At 48.0% G+C, this 23020-nt stretch overlaps 1 long non-coding RNA gene and 1 pseudogene across 1 annotated transcript; one reads left to right on the forward strand and one right to left on the reverse strand.

Moving 5' to 3' along the window:
• Nucleotides 1-305: 305 nt before the first annotated feature.
• LOC104657732 lies at nucleotides 306-10695 on the reverse strand (annotated as a pseudogene).
• Nucleotides 10696-13908: 3213 nt separating this feature from the next.
• On the forward strand, nucleotides 13909-19123 carry LOC115894897. The gene is made up of 3 exons (XR_004055131.1): nucleotides 13909-14093; nucleotides 18156-18282; nucleotides 18949-19123. It is a non-coding gene; the product is annotated as an uncharacterized LOC115894897 (long non-coding RNA).
• The last annotated feature ends 3897 nt before the right edge of the window (nucleotides 19124-23020 follow it).

A 23020-nucleotide genomic window follows, 5' to 3' on the forward strand; every position in this document is an offset into this window, starting at 1 on the left:
TCTCTTTCAAAACAACCCCTGTATATTTGAATGATGGCTGTGCCTGATGTTATCATCCATAAAACTATGATAAAGGCTTTCTGATCACATGGCCCATCATGGAACCCACTTAGAAAACCCTGTTGTTTTTAATTAAAACCCTACCTGCAAGATCTTTATAATAGTGACCTAGTCAGTGCTGAGACAGGGAAAGGGAAACGAGAGGGAGGTCCTCACCAAGGGAAAATGGTGGCTAGGAGAATACAAAGAAATCAAGGAGACACCTGTTGTGCCAAACCCCTATTTATTCCAGTGGGGATGCCACCAGGTTCAAGAGGCCGAAGAAGAGACCCAGAGACACAGCAAATGAGACATGGGGTGTTACATACAAGACAGAGTCCAGTGATGGAGGCCTGGCCTGGATAACTGCAACTGCTTTCGAAAGGCATAGAGCTTATATAGCATCTTTTAACACCCTCCCCCTAACAACCTCCACTCTACGACTAGCAACCTTCATGCAACCCAAAACTGAAGACTTCGATCCTCTCTACAGCTCGTGTTCCATAGGACAGGACAGGGGCTCAGATGACAAGGAAAGAATCTCCAGTTGGCCACTCCCGGATTCCCTAGCCTGGAACACATATTCAGGTGCATCTGCCATAAAGGTCATTCCCAGGGTCTGCTTAAGTTATTGCTGTCAGGTACATTTACGGAGATGGATGGATGGACGGAGGGATGGATGATGGATGGATGGATGGAAAGACGAACAGGTGAATGGATGGATGATGGAAGGATGGATGGATGGATGGATGGATGGATGGATGGATGGATGATGGATGGATGGATGGAAGGACCCACAGGTGGATGGGTAGATGATGGAAGAATGGGTGGATGGATGGATGATGGATGGATGGATGGAAGGATGAATAGGTAAACAGATGATGGAAGGATGAATGGATGGGTGGATGGACAGGCGCATGGATAGATGGGTGAATAGATGGAAGATAAAAGGATGGATGAATGATGGATGAATGAAGAGATGGATGGATGATGGATGGATGGATGACGGGTGGATGGATGGATGGATGGATGGATGATGGATGGATGGATGATGGATGGATGGATGGATGGAAGGATGAACAGGTAAATAGATGATGGAAGGATGAATGGATGGAAGGATGAATGGATGGATGGATGGTCAGAGAGTGAACAGCACAGGGGCCCTCCTCCATCCCTTGCCACTCACCTGGATGTACAGGTCCACCAGCTCGCTCTGCCGCAGGATGTAATAGATCTTCCCTGCTTGCAGCCAGGCATGCGCCTCCTTCTCTTTCTTCTGGAGGTCAATGAAAATCCCCAGACTTCGTTTGGTGTAGTCCAGAGCGGATTTGTAGGCCCTGGAATCAGACACAGGTGTCAGAACAAGGGCTCTCATCCTCCTGGAACCAGTCTGCTTCCTCCTGTGGGTCTGGTGACAGATGAATCTGGAATGTGGGGACTGGGAACAGCCCTCTTGTGTGTGCAGTGTTCTGCCCTTCCCAGGCTGCTGGGAGGGCCAGGGTGAACACGCACAGCATGGAAAAGATGAAGGACATCCTTCTGAGGGAATCGAGCATCATGCTGTCCTGTGGCAGGAGGAGTGTGCTAGTCCATCTCCCCTGCCTCCCAGACATGGCCTGTGTCTTCTCCAGATGCACCAGGAGCCGTTAGTGTTCAGAGGCTATCTAGGCCGATGGTTCTCAAGGTGTGCAGGCATCACAGTCACCCGGAGGCCTGTCCGTCTAGCTTGCTGGCCCTGCCCCCAGAGCTTCCGGCTCCACAGGCCTGGGGCAGGCCCTAGAACTCCCACTTGGCACAAGCTCCTAGGTGACATGGATGCTGCTCTGCTGGTCCAGGCACCACACTGTGAGAAGCATGGCTGTAACATACTGGCCCATTTTCCTTCTGTGAATCTGAGGCCAAGACTGGAGCCAGTCTCCCGGGTCTCCGTGGAATCTGGCTCCTTCCCTGCTCTCTCAGTAAGTCCAACACTCGAGGGGGTGTGACTGCAGCAATGTCACCGGGCCCTATGGGTGGGGTGGCCAGGGCCATGGTTACCCCACCAGGTCAGGATGCTCGGGGGAAGCCGAGTGGGCCACATATGGGACGTAAGACTTTGAAACCCTGCCCCGGGGAAGCAGGTGACACAACTGGCTCTGTCTTCTGTGGGAGAGAAGCCACAGGTGTCTGCTGTGGTCACATTTAAGGGGACAGATGAAGGCCAGGAGTGAAGACTCGGGGCACGCAGAGGTCAGATGACAAAAGCCACCATAGTAGGAAGAACAGCCAAGAATGCATGTACTGCCTCTGCTGGGGTTGAGATGACCTTTGGGGAGGTGTGCAGGCAGGGATGGGAAGACGTGTCACCCAAAAAGAGAGGCTCAAGCTGGGACTCACGGGCCATCAGCAGCCCTGGGACGACCCCAGACCCACCAGCTCAAAGCATCTGATGCCAAGGAACCAAATGATCCCAAGGAGAGGGGCTGCTGGGGCCCTGGGCCAGCTTCCCTGTGCCCCCCTCCCTGCCTTGCTCCCCTGTCCCCTTTGCCCCCCTCCCCGCCCCCACCACTGCAAAGCCAGCCCTCACCGCTCGGTGCCCAGGGACAGGTAGAGCTGACTGATGGTCTCCAGGAGCTGCCCCTCCAGCACCTTTTTGGCCACCTTGCAGGCCAGGGAGAGCTGGAGCTCGTGGTAGATGACACACTGGGCCTCGCTGGGCATGACGGCGCTGTAGAAGTAGCACAGCCGCTGGACGGCCCACAGCTGGCCTGGGCAGAAGACAAAAAAGAAGACGTCAGCCTCCCAGCATCGAAGCGAGGCTGGCTGGGCTCAGAGGCCCCTGCGCTGTGCTTGCCTCTTTCACACCTCTGTGAGCCTGGGCCCCATAGGCGGGGAGCCTGAGCGCAGACAGGCCATGCACCCGTGCAAGGGCAGCCGCCGAGCACACCGTGACATGGGCACAGCTTGGTGCAGATGCTCATGGTAGAGGCTGGCCTTCTTTACAACCCCCAGGGCCGAGGTCCTGGCCAGGCTCGGCCCCTGCACCAGGTCATCTATTTCTGTTTCACAAAGCCCCTCTGGCCAGGACCAGGGCCGCCTTCAGCCTGAGCTGACGAGGCCAGGTGCACAAGTAGCCCCTGTCGCAGATGGAACCCTGAGAGAGCAAAGCCAAGCGTCATGTCTGCCACACACGGCATCATGTTGGGGGAATGGGGTTCAAAGCTGGCCCCTGGCGTTCCCACACATGCTTCTCTCACTTAACCATGCTCCAAACCCACAGGCTCACTGGCCTCTCCCAAAACCAGGGTGCTGGGAACGGTGGAAAACTTCTGATTTTCTAGTGTCAAAAACATTCCAGAGATTAACACCGGAAACCAGGTACGCCAAATGGACATCTGTCACACACATCACCCAACAACAGCTGAATACACAGTCCTCTCGAGCGCCCACGGGACATTCCCCACGACAGACCACGTGCCAGGCCACAAAATGAGCCTCAGTGAATGGAGAAGGACTGAGACCAAAGCAGAGGTGTTCTTCAGCTGTACTGGCACGAAACTGGAAATTAAGAGTGAAGGAAAGTGGGAAATTCAAAAATATGTGGAAATTACACACTCCTAAACAACCAGTGAGTCAAAGAAAAGACCGTCAGGGAAACTGAAAACTAATTTAAGAAGAATGCAAACAAATGCACAGCCCGGGCCAGCGTGGTGGCCCACGCTTGTCATCCCAGCACTGTGGGAGGCCGAGGCGGGAGGATCACTTGAGTCCAGGAGCTTGAGACCAGCCTGGGAAACATGATGAAACCCCATCGCTACAAAAAATACAAAAATTAGCCGGGTGTGGTGATGCACGTCTGTAATCCCAGCTACTTGAGAGGCTGAGGCATGAGAATGGCTTGAACCTGGGTAGAAGTTGCAGGGAGCCAAAATTGCACTCCAACCTGGGCAATAGAGCAAAACTCTGTCTTTAAAAAAAAGAAAAAAGAAAAAAAAGCATAGCATATCAAAAATTCCAAGATGCAGCTAAGGCAGTGCTGAAAGGAAAATTTATAACTGTAAATGTCTACATTCAAAGAAAGAAGAAAAATCTCAAATCAAAAACCTAACCTTCCACCTTGAGAAACTAGAAAAAGAATGAGCTAAACCCAAAGTGAACAAAAGGAAGAGAATAATAAACAGAGTAGAAATGGGAAGTAAAAATACAGAGAATGGAAAAACAAAAGAGATAACAGAACCAAAAGTGGGTTTTTTGAAAATAATAACAAAATTGACACATCTTTCACCAGACTGACCAAGAAAAGAAAGACGAGACACAAATGACTCAAATCAGAGACTGAGCACCATGGCTCACGCCTGTCATCCCAGCACTTTGTGAGGCCGAGGTGGAAGGATCGCTTGAGGCCAGCATTCAAGACCAGCCTGGGGGAACATGATGAGACCCCATCTCTAATAAAAATAAATAAATAAAAAATTAAAAATCTAAAATCAGAGTTTCTAAAATCAGAAATGAAAGAGGAAACATTATTGCCGACCTGACAGAAATAAAAGGATTCCATGAAAACGCTACGAACAATTGTACACCAACAAATCAGACCATCTAGACCCAGCAGCCAAACTCCTAGAAAGACACAAATTACCGAAAGTGACTCAAAAATGACCCCAAGTAAGCATGTGGGGCATCACCCCTGCCCTCGGTCTCCTCGACTGTTCAGCGCGGGGTGGGGAGACAAGGAAGCATGATCTCTATTCCCTGGCCTGCATTTCCAAGTCTGAATCCCCCAGCACCCTGGGGAGGGCCTCATAGGAGGAGGTGCCACAGGCTATTGTGCCAGGAGCCACCGGAGGCTGCAGTGGGGGCTGGGGCACTGGGCTCCTGGAGGGTCTCCTTTCAGTCAGAGAATGCCCCTGGGGAAGAAGCCTGGGTCTGAACCCCCCACCCCTCCTTGGGCAGATGTGTGGGACCGGGGCCCCTTCACACGGTCCTTTCCAAAATCTCATCCCTCCTAGGGCCAGGAGTGGTGCCAGGCCTGTGCTGGGAAATGGGCAGATTTGGCCACAGCCCCTGGGGCTCTGGGCCAGGCCACAGGAGGCACCTCTGAGTGGTCTCACTATGCCATGACATCCATCCTGGGAGGATGAACAAAGCGCTGCAAGGCAGAGGGGACCCACAACAGTATCGCTTGTCTCGGCAATTTCCCTGGACTCAAATTCCTCATCTATCCTCTGTGGCCTAGATTTCGGACAGCCCTGCCCACCTACTGTCCGTTCACTGCTCAGTCTGCAGTGACTGTTCTATAGCACTCCATGGCTCCCCAGTGCTCTTGGGGAAAAGGCCAAGCCACAGCCTGAGGCCCCAGGCCTGCTTAGCTCTCCAGAACAGCTTCTCACCATCCAGCACCCAACCCACCCACTCCCAACTGTGCACTTCCCTGCATAAGCCCTGCTCACTCACCCCTGCTCACACCCCACTCATCCCCGCTCACACTCCCACTCACTCACCCCCATCACACCCCCGCTCACTCACCCCTACTCACTCACCACCACTCACACCCCACTCCTCCTCCCCACTCACTCACCCCTACTCGCTCACCCCTGGGCCTTCACGCAGGCTACATCACCAGCCCCTCCCCCACCACCAGCCCCTCACCCACCACCTATTACTTGACTAAATCCTCTCAACCCTCTGGTCCCAGACTAAAGAGGCTTCCCTAACCCGGGGCCAAGTGCTGCCCCACCATCACGCCACTCACCCTTTTGTGGCTTCTCTGGCCTGAAGTTCACATTCCCATGCTCAGCCCCTGCCACCCAAGGACCCCACAAGCCCCAAATGTGGGTGGGGCCTGGCACACTCTGCACAACGAGCTGCTTTTGCATGAACTGCTCTGCGACTCTGGGCAATCACCCGCCCCTGTGTCCTCTGTGAAGTGGGATGACAGGTGCACAGGGCTGCCAAGATACCAAGCAGATAACACGGGCACGAGAACTGGCGTTCAGGGCCTGGCTCATGCAGGAGCCCCAAGTCCCAGCTCAGCAGAGCCTGCCTTGATCCCAGGGTTATGTCTGGGGATTCCCAGCATGCAGGACTTTCAGTGCTCAAGGCAGGATGGTCCCTGGGCAAACCAGGAAGAGCTGGCTGCCCCAGTAGGGCACAGAAAGCCTGGCCCTGTGTGGGAACCGCCTGTCTCCAGGGCGCTTGCCAACATCTGCTATTGGCCACGACTCAGCACTTTCAATGGTGGAAAAACCACCACTTGTTTCTAAATCACAAACCCCAGGTGTGCCCTGACCTGAGTGGCCCCGGAAGGCGCACAGGAGGAACCAGGGCACTCACTCTCCATGTGGTCCATCTCCACGGCGACCAGAAGGGCCCACTCCTAGTAGCCCTTGACCTGCTGGGCTGGGCCCTGGCGGGTGCAGAGGTGACCCAGCTGCAGGAGCACATGGGTGAAGTCCCAGCCACACTCCCCGCAGAGCAGCCTTGAGAACAGCCGCACGACCTCCAGGAGGTAGTGCTGGGCCAGCCTGCTGGCACCCGCGTGCAGACACAGGGCCCCGAAGTTGGCCAGCACCACTGCCTGGTTCCTCCACTGGCCCAGGTCCCGAGCCGCCCATAGGGCACGGTAGTAGCCCTGTGCTGCCTGCCTCGTCCGGCCTGTCCTCTTCAGAGCTACGGCCACCATGTTGGCATTCACACCCTCCTGGTCCTCGCTGGCCACCACTGCATCCTGGACAGACTGCAGGATGTCCAGGGCCACCGGGCTCTGCCCATGAAGCACGTGCAGCCAGGCCAGGGCCACCAGGCAGTCCACAATGGCACGGACTCCAGCAACAGCACTGGCTTCCACCACCTGCGTCATGAAGGTGATGGCCGGGCCGTGGTAGCCATGGTGGCTGTACAGCTGGGCCAGGCTGGCGTGGAGAAGGCCGCACAGTGCCTGGCCTGTGCCCGGGGTTAGGGAGGCCAGTACTCGCCTGAGGTAGTGGGAAGTCTGGGTGGGGAGGGCGTTCTGGAGCACCAGGTTCATGCTTCTCAGCGAGCCGGCCAGCAAGTCCTATGCCCTCAATGAGGCCACCTTGACACAGCTCAGCACCAGGTGGGGCAGGCACTTGCGGCTATAGGTGTGAGCCAGGAGTAGGTAGCAGTCTGAGAGCCACGCAGCCTCTAGGGCTCCCGAGTCCCTGTGCAAAAGCAGCAGCCGCTCCAGGAAGGGCAGGGCCTCCTCGGGCTGCTTGAGTGCACGTGGTGCCTGGCCAGCAGGAAGCAGACCCGGGCCTCGGCCTGCAGGCTCTGGCCATCCACCGCTCACCGCAGTGCCAGCTGCAGGAGCTCCCCCTCCGCCTCGGTGCTGCAGATGTGGCTGGGCCTCCCCAGGAGCAGGGCCATGGCTTTGGGAACCACCTGTGTATACTTCTCCCGGTTCTTCTGCTTCTGGTAAATGCTGGCCAGGTTGGCGTACACAGCCACCACCAGAAACAGGTCCCCGAAGCTGCCCTCCAGGGCCCCCAGTGCTTCCTCAAAGTACACCCGGGCCTGGTGGCGCAGGCCATGCAGGAGAGGGACGACCCGGACCCTGATCGCATAAGGCTGCTCTCGAGCAAGGCTCTGAGCCCTCTGGATGTTGGCAAGGCCATTTCCAAGGCCTGTGCAGCAGGTGGCGCTGGTGGGCTCTTCTGTATCGCTGGAATAATCTATGCTATTTTGCTTTGCATTTGGTTGATCATATATATGCAGACAACTATTGGAGGGGATTCACGGTGAGGTCTGGGGAGTGTTACTCATTCGGTAATAGTACTGTCCACCCCCACTCCAGATCTTGGAAAATGGGGCAATACCCATGAACTGGAAAGATAGAAGAAAAATCTTACCACATTACCCTCGGAAAATTTGGCCCTGGGCCTGTCCCTACAATATGGGTTAATGGCCAGTGGGGGTATGTGATGGGAATACATAAGGGAAAAAAGGAAATATGGTATTCCCCTAAAGGCAAAAATTCTATGCAAAATTTGTCATGGTTAAGCTCCCAACTTATTTTATATTCTGAGAATTATATAAATAGTGAAAAAATGGCGTGGATAGATGGGAGGTTAATTCTATGAAAAGATTTGAGTTTGTGGGACACAGTAAGATGACAAGGATATTAAATTTGGTGCCCTAAACAAAAATGAAAAGTTAAATACTAAAATTAGAAAAAAGAAAAATTGTTATACATAGTTATATAATCAATGTTAAAGTATAACCTTGCACTTAATAGAGACTGCTGTGCCAGTTCTAAGCCTATAACCAATTGTGCTGCTATAATTGTCTCTATAACCTTTTCCTCAAGACCACACAATGGTCCCGTCTAGCACCTGTAACCGCAAGAGCCACCAAGTCTGATATAAGACTTTGTTATGTTAACCATTAAGCTTGCTTATTCCCCAAAAGGGTAACCAAGGAAAGAAGAACAAACTGACCATCCATGAAGAGAACTGTTCTTGATGAACTTCTGAAAATATCCTGATAATCTATATATAATTATGTAATCGCCTGATGCTCTGCTGATTGACAATTGTTCTATAAGATACTATATAAGCCTGTAGTAAAAATCATTCAGGGCTGTCAGCCTTTTGCTGGTCTGCAGTCTTGTCTGTGTCCTCTTGCATGTTGTGTCTGGTGTCTTTATTGTCTCTCGCCACCTTGCCTCTCCCCTTTGGGGTACCTTGGTCACGCTAGGGCTGGACCCCGGCAGCCTGGGACAGCTTGAACCTCCTGCAGCACAGCCACCCCAGGAGGAAGCAGAGCCTGGCCAGGGCCATGAGGAGGCCAGCTTTCTTGGTCGCCCCTTGGGCCTGTGCCAGGTGCCCAGTCAGCTCCTCCTCGTCGCTAAAGCTGCAGAACATCCTGCTCAGCCATGGCAGCATCACATTGTACAGGCCATGGAAGCTGGCCTTGTACCCGGGGGCATTCAGGAACAGCAGCAGAGAGCTCAGGGCCTCTGGGTCCTCCTAGTTGTCTTCAGCTTCCAAGCAGAAGGAGGGCTCCTCGGGGTCCTGCAAGCTGTGACTGTGCACCCCTCCTGTGATATTGGTCTTAATATCCTAGGGAAGAGAGGATGATACTACACCCAATATTGCAGGGGGTGTACACCCACCCAGTGAAATTGTTCTTAATGTACTCCACCTCCCACCACCAGGGATATCGTTCCTAATATCCAGGGGAAGAGAGGATAACATTATGCCCAATATTGCAGGGGAGTGTACACACCCTCTGTGATGTTGTTCCTAGTATCCAAAGGTAGAGACAATGATACTACTGGCCATATCGCAGGGGGTGTACACCCTTCTGTGATACTGTTTTTGACATTCAGTGGGGGAGAGGATAACATTAATCCCAATATCACAAAAGGTGTACAGACCCCTGTGAGGTAGTTCCTACTGTACAGGGGAAAGAGAAGAATATTGCTCTCAATATTGCAGGGGGTGTAACCACCCTGCCCCCCATATATTGTTCCTAATATGCAGCAGGGTGGAGGCTGATAGTACTCCCACTATCCCAGAAGGTGCACCCATACCTGTGATATAGTTCCTAATATCCGGCGGGAAAGAGGCTGATTTTACTTTCGATATCACAGTGGGTGTACACCGCCCCCAACCCCGGGGTATCGTTCCTAATATCCAGGCAGGAAGAAGATGACATGGCTGACAATATCGAAGGGGGTGGACAACTCTTCAGTGATATGGTTCCTGCTATCCAGGGGGTGAATGGATGATATTACTCCCAATAAAGTAGGAACCGTACAGCCACCCTGGGATTTTGTCCTTAATAACCACAGAGGAGAGGTGATATTACTATCAATATTGCAAGGTGTGTACACCCCTCCTGTGATCTTGTTTCTGATATCCAGGAAAGGAGAAGATGGCATTACCACCAATATTGAAGAGATGTACAGCCCCTACGGGATATTGTTCTAAAGATACAAGTTGAAAGAGGATGAGATACAAGTTGAAAGAGGATTGAGATTCCATCCAATATAACAAGGGTTGTACACCCTGCCTGCGATGTGAATTGTAAAACGTAGAAGAAGAGAGAATGACATTCCTTCCAAAAACACACGGGGTGTACACCCACCCTGTGATATTGTTCCTGTCATCTAAAGGAAGAGATGATGATATTACTCCCACTACTGGAGAATGTACACACCCCCCTGTGATATTGTTCCTCATAACTTGTGGGGGAGAGCATGATATTACTTCCAATATGACAGTAGCTTGACACCTAGTCTGTGTTATTGCTCCTAATTTCCAGTAGGTAAAGTATGAAGTTCCTGCCAAGAGAGTAGTGGGTGTACAGCCGCCCTGCGATATGTCTCTGATTGTTCAGGGAAACACAGGATGGCATTACCCGAAATCTCCCATAAAGTATACACCCATGTGTGATATGGTTCCTAATATCCGGAGGTGCAGAGGATGGTGTTCGTTCTCCTATCACAGACTGTGTACACACAACCTGTGAAATTGTTCCTAATATCCTGAACAAAAGAGACTGCTAATAATGGACACACATTGCAGGGGGGAGTAATTATTACGATCCACATCATAATAATAGCAACCCCTCTCTCCCCCTCGCTGTTAAGATCCACATTGCAGCGGGGTGAGGCACCCCCCGCGATGGCTGAGGTGCCCCCCCCAATGCCATCGCAGGCTTTAATGTATTCACTTAAAGTTTTTTCCTCATTTAGATCTGCCTTTCCCTTAATAGGTCTAATTGCTGCCTGACATTCTGTATTAGCATCTTCATGAGCAAGCAGCTGAACGATCACTGTCTTGTCATGAGAATCTGAAATAGCCTTTAGAGCCGCATCCTGCAAACGGGCGATAGAATCTGGATAAGGCTCCCTTGGACCCTGTTGAACTGTGTGAAAAGAAGGATAAGCAGTAGCAAGGTCGTGAATTTTTTCTCAGGCTCTTAGGCATGTAGTTCTGAGCTGATCAACAGCCTCATCACCCATTACCATCTGTTGATTTAGAGTAACCCATGCCTGTCTGCTTCCAAGCAGTTGATCAGATGTGACATTAAGGGGATGTTGGGCTTGAGCATTTCTGCGTGCCTGATTTGTTGCTGCATCCGTCCACCAGGTTTTAAACTGGAGAAATTCAGAGGAGGACAGGGTGGATCGGGCTATTGCCTCCCAATCTGTAGGTATTCAGCGTCTGTTATAAGCCACACATTGTAACAAGGAATGAACATAAGGAGAATTTGGCCCATCTTGTCCAATTGCTTGCTTTAAGTCTTTTAATATTTTAAAAGGAAATGGCCCCCAGCATGCTTTGAGCAAGTTCTCTGGGCTCCTCAGCTGGCGAAAGAATTACCAGAAACTGCCAAGCATTCAAATCCCCCATTTCTTGTGCCTGGGCGAATGGATGCCTGGATTGTCCCTGTGCCATCATTTGTATTTGGACCAGCTCCCAGCATTCCTCTACCATAATTAACAGGTGGGCAAGCCTGGATCATTCCCTCATCCTAATTGGTTGTTGGACAAGCCTGAAGCTTCCCTTCACCATAGTTACTGGCGGGGCCTGCAACAATGGGAGCGGCAAGGCCTGTCTCAGGCTCCCCTTCCAAAAATTCCTAAGGCTGGCCTGGGGGTGGCCATTCCAGACCTTCCCCTAAAGGCGCGGTAGGTGGCGCTGTTTCTTTTATAAGTTAGCATACATACCTTCCCGTTTCTCGCCCTTTTTAAAACTAGACTGTCATGGTTCACTTAGCTGATAATTAGACTCCTGATTATTCAACTTTCCTATGTCATCCTGAAACTCTCCCTTCTCCCCCTCAGTGGGCAAGGGCTCCAGGGCTGTTTTAATTGCCGACCACACAGACCAAGCAGAGACGGGAATATCGTGTCCCTCTTGTGCTCGTTTTAAGTCTGATCCGACCTTGTCCCAATCTTTTACATTCAAGGTTCCATATTCCGGGAACCAAGGAGAATACTTGTCTACCAGATGGAACAAAGATGTGAGATTTTGGGTCCTCACAATTACCCCTCCGCGGCGCAGTAACTGCCGCACAAGGCTTAAGTAATTAGCGAACTTACTCTCAGCCTGACCCACATTTTCCCGAGGTTTCCCTGGAATTCCCCGAGCGCCCGACTTACCCTAGAGCTTGAAGTGAAAACCTACTCGGGAGTTCTTTGTCGGTCGTCCTCAGCTTTCCACGCTCTGGTGTTCCTTCACTGGATTATTTGTAGAAATTACGGGGAGCCCCGCCTTGGGCACCAGAGACCAGCCTGGGCAACCGAGGGAGACCCCCCTTTCTACCAAAAAAAAAAAAAAAATAGCCAGGTGTGGTGTGGCGCGCCTGTAATCCCAGCTACTCCATGAGAAATCAGACAGAACCTGGCACCAGAGACTGATTTTCTTCTAAAATGCTTTCTCCAAAACATTTTTAAAACAAAAGGGGGAAATTGGAAAGGAAAATATTTTGGGCCCCCCAAAGCACTAAGATAAAGAGAAAAGTCAATCTGGGAACTTCTTAGGGTAAACCTGCCTCCCATTCTATTCAAAGTCATCCCCTGCTCACTGAGAAGAATGCATATCTTATTGCCTCCTTTGGAAAGGCTCATCAGAAACTCAGAAGAATGCAACAGTTCATCTCTCACCTACCTGTGACCTGGAAGTCCCTCCTGGCTTCGAGTTGACCCACTTTTGCTTCAGGTTGTACCGGATCAAACCAGTGTTCATCTTATATATGTTGATTGATGTCTCCTGTCTCCCTAAAATGTATAAAACTGTCAGATACAGTCAGTTTCTCTTCCGAGGTTTAGCATGCTAATGTTCTTGTTTTTTTGTTCTGGAACTCAACTTTCTTGTTCTCCATGCTTCCTTGCCCTTAGTTACTGTAAACAACCTTCCCGTCAGTTCTAATCAATAACTCACGTCTGTTCCCTTGGTTACCTGCTCTGCACCCATTTCTCCCTTCAAAACCACACGTCCCACTGTTGCAACTCACATCCCCCTTCCCCCTTCCTTATTTGGGAAAATATTCACAAATAGCCAAACGGGTCGGTTTAGATCTTGAAGTCCGGCCCCAGCCCATGCCAGAGGTAGGGACTGTGTTAGGAATAAAAACCCCTGCTTTCCTTTGTTCCGTGTGCTCTTGCGATTGTGATTGATGCGAGCAGCACGCTTCCGCAGAAGTAAATGGGGTTGCTGAGAAAACTTTTGCTTGAGTGCTGGTTTCACTTTGTGGCACAGAGCATTTATCTCCAACAAAACCAAGCTGTGCTCTGACCACCCTGGGCAACTGTCATCAGGACATCCTGAGGCTGTGTCATGCACAAGCATCCCCAACCTTGGCAAAATAAACTTTCTAAATACTCTTATCCCCAAATGCTCAGGGAGACTGATTTGAATAATGATAAAACTCCGAGACTGCACTCCAGCCTGGGCGACAGAGCAAGACTCTGTTTCAGAAAAATAAAATAAAATAAAAAACTCCAGTTTCCCGCACAGCCGACTCTGCATGAATTACTCCTTCTCTCTTGCTATTCCCCCGTCTTGAGAAATCGGCTCTGCCTAGGTAGCGGGCAAGGTGAACTCACTGGGCAGTTACAGAATTGTCATTATATTGCTTGCAATTTTATATATATTTTATGCACAAATAGCTATAACCTTGTATACAAGGTTAAATGCGAATGTCCTCCTTGCATGGTCAGATCGCAGCGCAGGAAGGACGCACCCCCTACAAACCGCTAGGCCAAAACGGTCATTCTGGCCTCATCCAGCCTCGCGTGAGATCGCAATCTCCTGTCACTCAGGGCCTGAGGGGGCGGGGCCGGAAGCCCCCTGCAATCAGGGGCGCTGGGGTGGGGAGCGTTAAATCAGGCGCGCCGCCGGAAAGGAGAGGGCGGCTTCCGGGATCTGGCTGGCTGGCGCTTTGTCTGGCCTTGGCCGCAGTAGGCTCTTTCTGGTAGTCTCGCTGCTACTTCTTGGCTCTGGGAGGCCCAGGTGGCTCTGCAGCAGCCTCTGCCACCCTGTGACCTGCGGTTAATGGGACATCCCTAGCTGACGCCGGGACACCCGGGAAGCCGAGGAGTGGTGAGTGGACTGCGCCTGGCTTTCCGAAGTGGGGAAGAGGGCTGGTTGAAACCTGCTGGAACCAGCCATCGGCTGCGGAACCTGCCGACCCAGTCCCCGCGGCGCAGCCGGGCCTCAGTCCCCTTCTGTGCAGGGCCGGGCGGGGCGGGCAGCGGGACCCCTGCGTCCTGTCTGTACCTGTGGGCGCCACTTCCGCCGGCCGGCGCCCTCTCGGGAACCCCGCGCCTCCCCCACCCAGGTAGTGCCGTGACCACGGGAGGGTGATCCGGGAGAGCCCCGACTCGGTGAGCGGGGTTCCAGCGTGGGAGAAGCTGTGGTTCATGGGCTTCCAGTCCCACCTTTCTCCCCCTAAAATTAACCTGAGGCTTTGTTAAAACGTTAAACGGTGTGTTTGAGCAGGGGGCGATTCATAAACCGGGTACCGCAGTCATGGTTTGGGGTCCACAGGAGGGGCGTAAATGACAGGCTTTGATAAGGTTAATGAGGAAGCAAACTATATATACACACACACATATATATATTTTGTTTTGAGACGGAGTCTCGCCCTGTCGCCAGGCTGGAGTGCAATGGTGCAGTCTCAGGTCACTGCAACCTCTGACTCCCGGGTTCAAGCGATTTTCCTGCCTCAGCCTCCCAAGTAGCTGGGCTTACAGGCGGCCACCACCACGTCCAGCTAATTTTTGTATTTTTAGTAGAGACAGGGTTTCGGCATGGTTTCGAACTCCTAACCTTAATTGATCGCCGGCCTCGGCCTCCTAAAGCGCTGGAATTACAGGCGTGAGCCACCTTGGCCAAACTATTTTTCTGTTTCCAAACATTTTACATGAGAGGAAAGTGGAGAATAAATCATCTGACACTCTACTGTAAAAAAAAAAAAAAAATCTTTGTGCCTCTCTTCTTTTCACCTTTCCTAAGTGTACATATTACCAAAATGTCTTTAGGTTGAGGTCCCCCCGTGAAAACTTTACAGGGTGTTGTGTCCTCAGCCACCCTCCTGTCTTTTCCTAGTCCTGGCATTTTAGAACTGTCTGGGGATGACCCAGGATACCCACAGTGGCCATGTCTATTGGAGGGTCTAGTGAGTATCAGCCCCGGCATCATCTCATCCCCAAGGACAGCCTGAGGTAGGGGGTAGAGTCGCTCAGGGAGCAGCTGGATGCTCTTGGCCTTAGAGGAATCTCCTGGTATAATTTCATCTAAAATGGTGACCCCTTAGGGGTATTAAAATTTTAAGACATTAAAATCAATGGACAATACAACATAATGTCTTTAAAGCTAGGTCATTAAAACTGTTCCTCCAGCCGGAGTTTTCATTCCTCGGAGACACATTGATGGTCTGCCAATGGGATGCTGATATTGAGAGGAAAAGGCAGAAATGGATTCTGTTCTCTAGATTGTCTCAGACTTGTGAAGAGAGAAAAACTGTCCCAAGGGACAAGGAAAACCCACCCCAGAGAGGACGTGGAAGAACCCGAATATTAAAATGCACTTAAGGCACACAGGAGGACAAAGAGCAGTGCCAGTGCCTTCTAGGTGGTCACTGAGTGCTTTACTGAACAGGATGGGTGTCCTGAGGGATAGAATGGCCTGCCGTGACACTTAGAAAGGTCTGTGTTGGAGTCAGCACTGCCTCTCCCTGAGTCTGTTACCTTGAAAAGGCTTGTCTGCTTATTTGAGTTTCAGGTTTTCATTGACTGTAAGATACATTTTGTCAGTACAGCTTGAAAGATAAAAATACTATTTCAAAGAGGCAAGGTAAAATGATGTAAAATGATGTATTTTATTTGCTAAAAATTCGTACTTGTTTCTCCCCCAGAGTGAGTGTAGTAAGTTTTAAAAGTTTGTTCTTTTTAAGGGTAATTTCAAATGGAATTGTAGGACTTAGTTTTGTAAATGCTACTGGTGAAATAAAAGTGTGATAGATAAATTGATGATTTACAAAGATTCACCAGAATGTCAGTTCCCCTCTTGCAGCATGGTGAAGAATTTATGACAGTGGACACATCTATATCCTCGTATCTGGATATCTGAGGTTTTCTTTTGTTGTTGTTTTTTGTTGTTTTGGAGACACTGTCTTCCTCTGTAGCCCGGCTGGAGTGCAGTGGCACCATCTCTGCTTACTGCAACCTCCGCCTCCTGGGTTCAAGTGATTCTCCTATGTCAGCTTCCCGAGTAACTGGGATTATAGGCACCCACCACCACACCCAGCTAATTTTTGTATTTTTAGTAAACATGGGGTTTTAGGCCTGGCACGGTGGCACATGCCTGTAATCCCAGCACTTTGGGAGGCCAAGGTGGGCAGATCACGAGGTCAGGAGTTCCAGACCAGCCTGTCCAACATGGTGAAACCCTGTCTCTACTAAAAATACCAAACAATTAGCTGAGCATGGTGGCAGGCACCTGTAATCCCAGCTGCTCGGGAGACTGAGGCAAGAGAATTGCTTGAACCTGGGAGGTGGAGGTTGCAGTGAGCCAAGATCTTGCCACTGCACCGCAGCCCAAGCGACAATGTGAGACTCCATCTCAAAAAACAAACAAACAACAAAAAGACGGGGTGTTGCCATGTTGGCCAGGCTTGTCTCAACCTCCTGACCTCAGTTGATCGCCCGCCTCAGCCTCCCAAGGTGCTGGGATTACAGGCGTGAGCCACCACACCCGGCCCACTCTATTTTCTCTTTATTCCCTAAATTTTAATATGTTTGAGTTTGTCTGTTTCTTTATCACTTTTTTCTTAAAAAAAAAAATTCTGCCTAATCCTTCGTAAAAAAAAATCTTCCTGTGACTTCTGAAAGTGTTCTGGTTTTATCTTTCATATTTGATATATAATAAGTTGATTATTGTTCATGGAATAGAGAAGAATGCAATGCATTTTCCCAAGTAGGTGCCAGCCTGGTTTGCCTCGTATTTTAAAGTGCATGTGATTTCTTTTTCTATTCTGCAGTGCCTGCTCTATCATTCCTCAACTTTCCATATAAATGCTGGGTCATTAAGACTTTTTTTTCCCTTGGTCTGCTTGCTCATCTCTCTGCTAATACTGTCCTGTCCTGAATATTTTCGTTTGAAAATCTTAGAAGTATGTTAGACAAGCTATCACTCTTTTTTTAGATGACTAAAAATCATTAGACATTTGTCATTTTTACTACGTATGAAAAAGTAGTTTTTCTTGCCTAAAACAACCTGATTTGGGAATTTATGTGATTTCATAGGATTAGCATCTGGAAGTGGTGACATTAATGTCATTTAAAAAATATGTGTCATATTTCCTCTTATTCCTTTCTGCCTTGACATTGTGCAATAGAAATTTTAAAAATTTTTGTATTGGTATTGTTAAATATCAATTATTGGTTTTATTTACTTCTCAATTAAATTTAATCAGCCTATTCTGTCTTGGTGTAATCACATGGAATGGGCTCAACTCCCCAGTTAACAAGTGACAGCACATGTAAAATATTGTCTACCAGGGAAACTCATTGAACACTTAGTGTTCAGACTGTGTTTTGGTGTCTGGTTCCCTAAGCACCACTGCAGTGGCACAAAATAATAGACCTTCAGCATAAAAAGTTTTGGCAAATATATTGAATAAGCCATTTAGATGCAGTGAGTCATTCTTATTACTTGGGTTGGTGGAATCCCTTTCAAAATGTAAGTTACTAATACAAAGAAAGATGGAATTTTGTGAGCAGGCGTTTTTAAGAATGAGTAGTCTCAGGACTGATAATATTAACTCACTTTGCACATCAGGTAGGACTTTATTATGGCAGATACTAGAAATGTACAAAGTGAAGTTAAAAGGTAACTCCTAGCAGCACATCTTACTCCCCGGATTCTCTAATGAGATGGGTGTTTCTACTTTGCTGTTGCCTTTTTGAATAGTTCAATTCTAGCATTAGTACTGCTGTGTGGGAGGGAGTATGTGTGAACAGAGTAAGAGTTGTGACAATCAAGTCATAGAACAAATGCTTGGAAATTTTAGAATCATGTAAACAGCTTATGAATTGAGTATAGATTCCCAGTGCTGTCAGTCTCACTCATCCTTCTATCCACATGTGTGGAATGTTCTAGGACTCTGTGGCTTTTGAGGATGTGGCTGTGAACTTTACCCAGGAGGAATGGGCTTTGCTAGATTCTTCTCAGAAGAATCCCTGCATAGAAGTGATGCAGGAAACCTGCAGGAACCTGGCTTCTGTAGGTAAGAATGACAACACATTTCACTTAATTACAGAAGTATTTCCCTATCATCAGTGCTATTTGTGATTTGGAATGTGGCAAGGGAATGATTTGTTGAAGAAATCAGGCATGGGCACTGTGTACAATGAACATTAAATGTAGTAATGTTTCTATAGTTTGTAATAATTCATGATAATTTTGTGGGTCTGCATTTTAGGAAACAAATGGAAAGACCAGAATATTGAAGATCACTTCGAAAAACCTGGGAAAGATATAAGATAATTTGTACTGAGAAGAGGAAATAAAGTCCTCTGAAGGAATCTTAGCATGTCATGAACTTAAAAACAAGCAATCAAAACAAATGAGTCACTCGAAATTTATTTCTTTTTAGAAAAATTTCACCCAAAATGTAACGTACTTCAGTGTAGCAGTCAATGTTTGGAAAACAGTTTACTTGAAAATAGTACTACAAAATTGTGTATATGAATCTTACTATTTTGGTCACAGTCATGCAGGTGGTAGCTGTGTTTTCAGTAGTAACCCATTTACTTTCAAATAATTCAGTCATGGCAAAAAAAAAAAAATGCATTTTCCCTGGTATTGGTTGCAGTGTAAGTCCAAGACCTATTAATAAGTAGAAAGTTATTAAACCAAGCAATAATAATGTGCTTGTCATTTTTTTTTACAGAAATCATATGGTACAGAGACTGTGTGAAAGCAAAGAAGGTAGTCAGTATGATGGACAAGTTGTTAGCCAAATTCCAAATCTTGATCTGAATGAGAACATTTCTACTGGATGAAAACAATGTGAATGTAGTGTTTGTGGAAAAGTCTTTGTACATCATTCCCTCCTTGGAACAGGCACATCCTAGCTCACTCAGGATACAAACCATATGGAAAGAAGCAATATAAATGTGAACAGTGTGGGAAATTCTTCGTTTCTGTTCCAGGTGTTAGAAGACACAGGATAACGCACAGTGGAAATCCAGTTATAAAAGTACGATATGTGGGAAAGCATTTTATTTTCTCAATTCATTTGAAAGACATCAGAGAACTCACACAGGAGAGAAACCCTATAAATGTAAACAATGTGGTAAAGCGTTCACTGTTTCCCGTTCTTGTCTAATACATGAACGAACTCACACTGGAGGGAAACCCTAGGAATGTAAGGAATGTGGGAAAACATTCAGATTTTCTTGTTATTTTAAGACGTGTGAAAGGACTCACACTGGAGAAAGACCCTATAAATGTACCAAATGTGATAAAGCCTTCAGCTGTTCCACTTCCCTTCATGACCATGGAAGCATTCATACTGGAGAGAGACCCTAAGAATGTAAACAATGTGGCAAAGCCTTTAGTCATTTGAGTTCCTTTTGTAACCATAGAAATACTCAAACTGGAGAGAAAGCCTACGAACGTAAACAATGTGACCAAGCCTTCAGTCGCCTCAGTTCCCTTCACCTCCACGAAAGAATTCATACTGGAGAAAAACCCTATGAATGTAAGAGATGCAGTAAAGCCTACACTCGTTCCAGTCACCTTACTCACCATGAAAGAAGTCATGATATAGATACTGGGTGTAGTGACTCAGCCTATAATCCCAGCACTTTGGGAGGCCAAATTGTGTGTATTGCTTGAGCCCAGGAGTTCATAACCAGCCTGGATTAAAACAGTGTGAAACAACCTGGGCAACATGGTGAAACCCTGTCTCTACAAAAAATAAAATAATGCCAGGGGCGGTGGCTCATGCCAGCTACTCGGGAGGCTGAGGCAGGAGAATGGCGTGAACCCAGGAGGCGGAGCTTGCAGTGAGCCGAGATTGCAGCACTGCACTCCAGCCTGGGTGACAGAGCGAGACTCCCTCTCAAAAAAAAAAAAAAAAAGAAAAGAAAAAGGAAAAGCTGGGCATGGTGGCACATTTCAGTTGTCTTAGTTCTTTTTCAAGGACATAAAAAGCCATGGGGGGTTGGGGGGAAGCCCTGTGCATGCAGATCACGAAGTCAGGAGATCGAGACCATCCTGGCCAACATGGTGAAACCTCATCTCTACTAAAAATATAAAAATTAGCTGGGTGTGGTAGCATATGCTTGTAATCCCAGCTACTCAGGAGGCTGAGGCAGGAGAATCACTTGAACCCAGGAGGTGGAGGTTGCAGTGAGCCGAGATTGTGCCACTGCACTCCAGCCTGGTGACAGAGTGAGACTGCGTCTCAAAAAAAATAAAGCCCCTTGAATGTAAGAAATGTGGTAAAACATTTACTCTTTCCCATTCTCTCATAAACATGAAAGAGCTCACACTGCAGGGAAATCTTAAGAATGTAGGAAATGTGGTCAAGCCTTCAGATTTTCCTGTTTTTGAAGATTTGGGAGGACTCAGAGTAGAGAAAAGCCTTTTGAATATAAATTTGTGGTAAGACCTTCAGTTGTGTTCCTTCCATTTGAAGACATCAGCTCATTCCTGAGAAAAACCCTATGAATGTCCAGAATGTGAGAATGTTTCATTTCTCTCATACCCACTCAAGTACATATGAAAATGCACACTGTAGCTGGCTGGACCTTGTAAATACAAGAATGTACACAGGATTAAAACTCTAATAGTTTAGAAACTGCAAGAATATTTTCAGTTTTCACATTTACTTGAAAAGTCATGTGAAAATTCCCACTGGAAAGAAGTTGTATAAGTGAAGCTTTTCTCATTTGGAAAGTCTGATGCAAATTAACTATCGTGCAGTGCTTGAAAAAAGTGTATGAAATGTTTCACAAGTTACAAGTATGTTGTTTTTATCAGTGGCTCATTCTTAAAGAGTCTTGAGTATGCATTTCACCTTGTTTTGCAGGGAAACCTTGAGGTGAGAGTTCTGTCAATGCTCTTTAAGCAGTAGCACTTGAGTTTCATAGACAATGATATTTTCTTAAGTTTGTTGGTAGAATTTTTGTCTTCATTTGATAATGTGCTGGATTCATGGTTGACTTTTGATGTTTTTCTAATATGTAGGTAAGTTTAATTTTTTTATTTCATTATTTATGTTTTTTGAGATGGAATCTCACTCTGTTGCCCAGGCTGGAGTGCAGTGTTGCGATCTCGGCTCACTGCAACCTCCACCTCCTGAGTTTAAGCAGTTCTCCTGCCTCAGCCTCCCGAGTAGCTGGGACTGCAGGCGCCCGCCACTACGTCCAGCTAATCTTTGTATTTTTAGTACAGACAGGGTTTCGCCATGTTGGCTAGGCTGGTCTTGAACTCCTGACTTCATGATTTGCCCGCCTCGGCCTCCGAAAGTGCTGAGATTACAGGCATGAGCCACCACTCCTGGCCAGGTAAGTTTCATTTGTATGTATTGTCCTGTGATTAATGGACCAGTGAATAATGATTGTGAATTGTTGGGATTGTCTTACTAGCCTCATTGGGCAAATTTTGATTATCCCTTGTCCATTATACATATTCCATCTCTTTTTTTTGAAGGAAAAACTACTCTTGATGTAAAGATGTTTATTTTTTGCTAATAATGAGTTGGTATTAATTCCTAAGTACATAAACTTTACCATAGAGTATCATCTCATGAGTTCTTTGCATCTGTTGCCCTTTATTCTTTATTATTTTTGTCTGTTATTTGGATCGTTCACTTTGAATGAAGGAGAGAACTGTGGTAGGACAATATGTTGTAACCAATCTGAGGGAGGAAGCATTCAGTCTCTCAGTCACATATGATAGCGTTGGGCTTTTCATCGATGCCTTTGGTACTGTGGTAGATAGTATTACACCATTATGATATTATAATTTATATATTATATTTTACAGTATTACAGTCTTACCAGTCAGTGTCACATGATTCAGTTCCCTACCAGCCAACAGACAAATCAATCATATACTCCTGTAGGAACAAAGGAGATTCCTTGGCTGGGCGCGGTGGCTCATACCTGTAATCCCAGCACTTAGGGAGGCCGAGGCGGGCGGATCACGAGGTCAGGAGATCGAGACCATCCTGGCTAACAAGGTGAAACCCCATCTCTACTAAAAATACAAAAAATTAGCCGGGTTTGGTGGTGGGCGCCTGTAGTCCCAGCTTCTGGGGAGGCTGAGGCAGGAGAATGGCGTGAACCCAGGAGACGGAGCTTGCAGTGAGCTGAGATCACACCCCTGTACCCCAGCAAGGGTGACAGAGCGAGATTCTGTCTCAAAAAAAAAAGGAACATCCTAACTTTTTTAATGCGGTACCCCTCTCTGCTCCCAAGTTAATCCCTGTTTGGGCCTGTGGGAGCTTACACCATCCTCCTATATGTAATTAATAACTGATGTCTGGCTTATCTGTTTAGTAATAGATGTTATGTGTTTAACAGTGCCAGTAAACGTAGGGTGCTAATTCCTTCCTCACCAGTGGGGTGCATGAGACGCTATTGAAACAATTGGCAACGCAACACAAAAGGAATGGACCAGCCCTCATGCAGGACACCTGCTGAACTTGACCTACCTGCTGTTGGCTGACGGTTCCATAACACATCAGCACCTGGGTCAGAACCGTGAGCTGACAATGGGCCTTCCCTTTGGTCTGCACAGTGTTTTGTGGTCTTCAGGTGTTGTCATCTTCTCCCACACTAAAATGCTCTCACCTCCTAGACATGAATGTTTAACTGCACCCCAGCATGACATTTAGCCTGTGCTTAGCAGGCAGTTTTGAGGCCCTGGCTTATTAATGCACAAAAGCACAGCACATAAGCCAACACTTAAGTCTTAATTAGCAAGAATCAGGCTGTATCTCTGTAGTC

Source organism: Rhinopithecus roxellana, chromosome 2 (assembly GCF_007565055.1).
Source record: "Rhinopithecus roxellana isolate Shanxi Qingling chromosome 2, ASM756505v1, whole genome shotgun sequence".
Lineage (NCBI taxonomy): Eukaryota > Metazoa > Chordata > Mammalia > Primates > Cercopithecidae > Rhinopithecus > Rhinopithecus roxellana.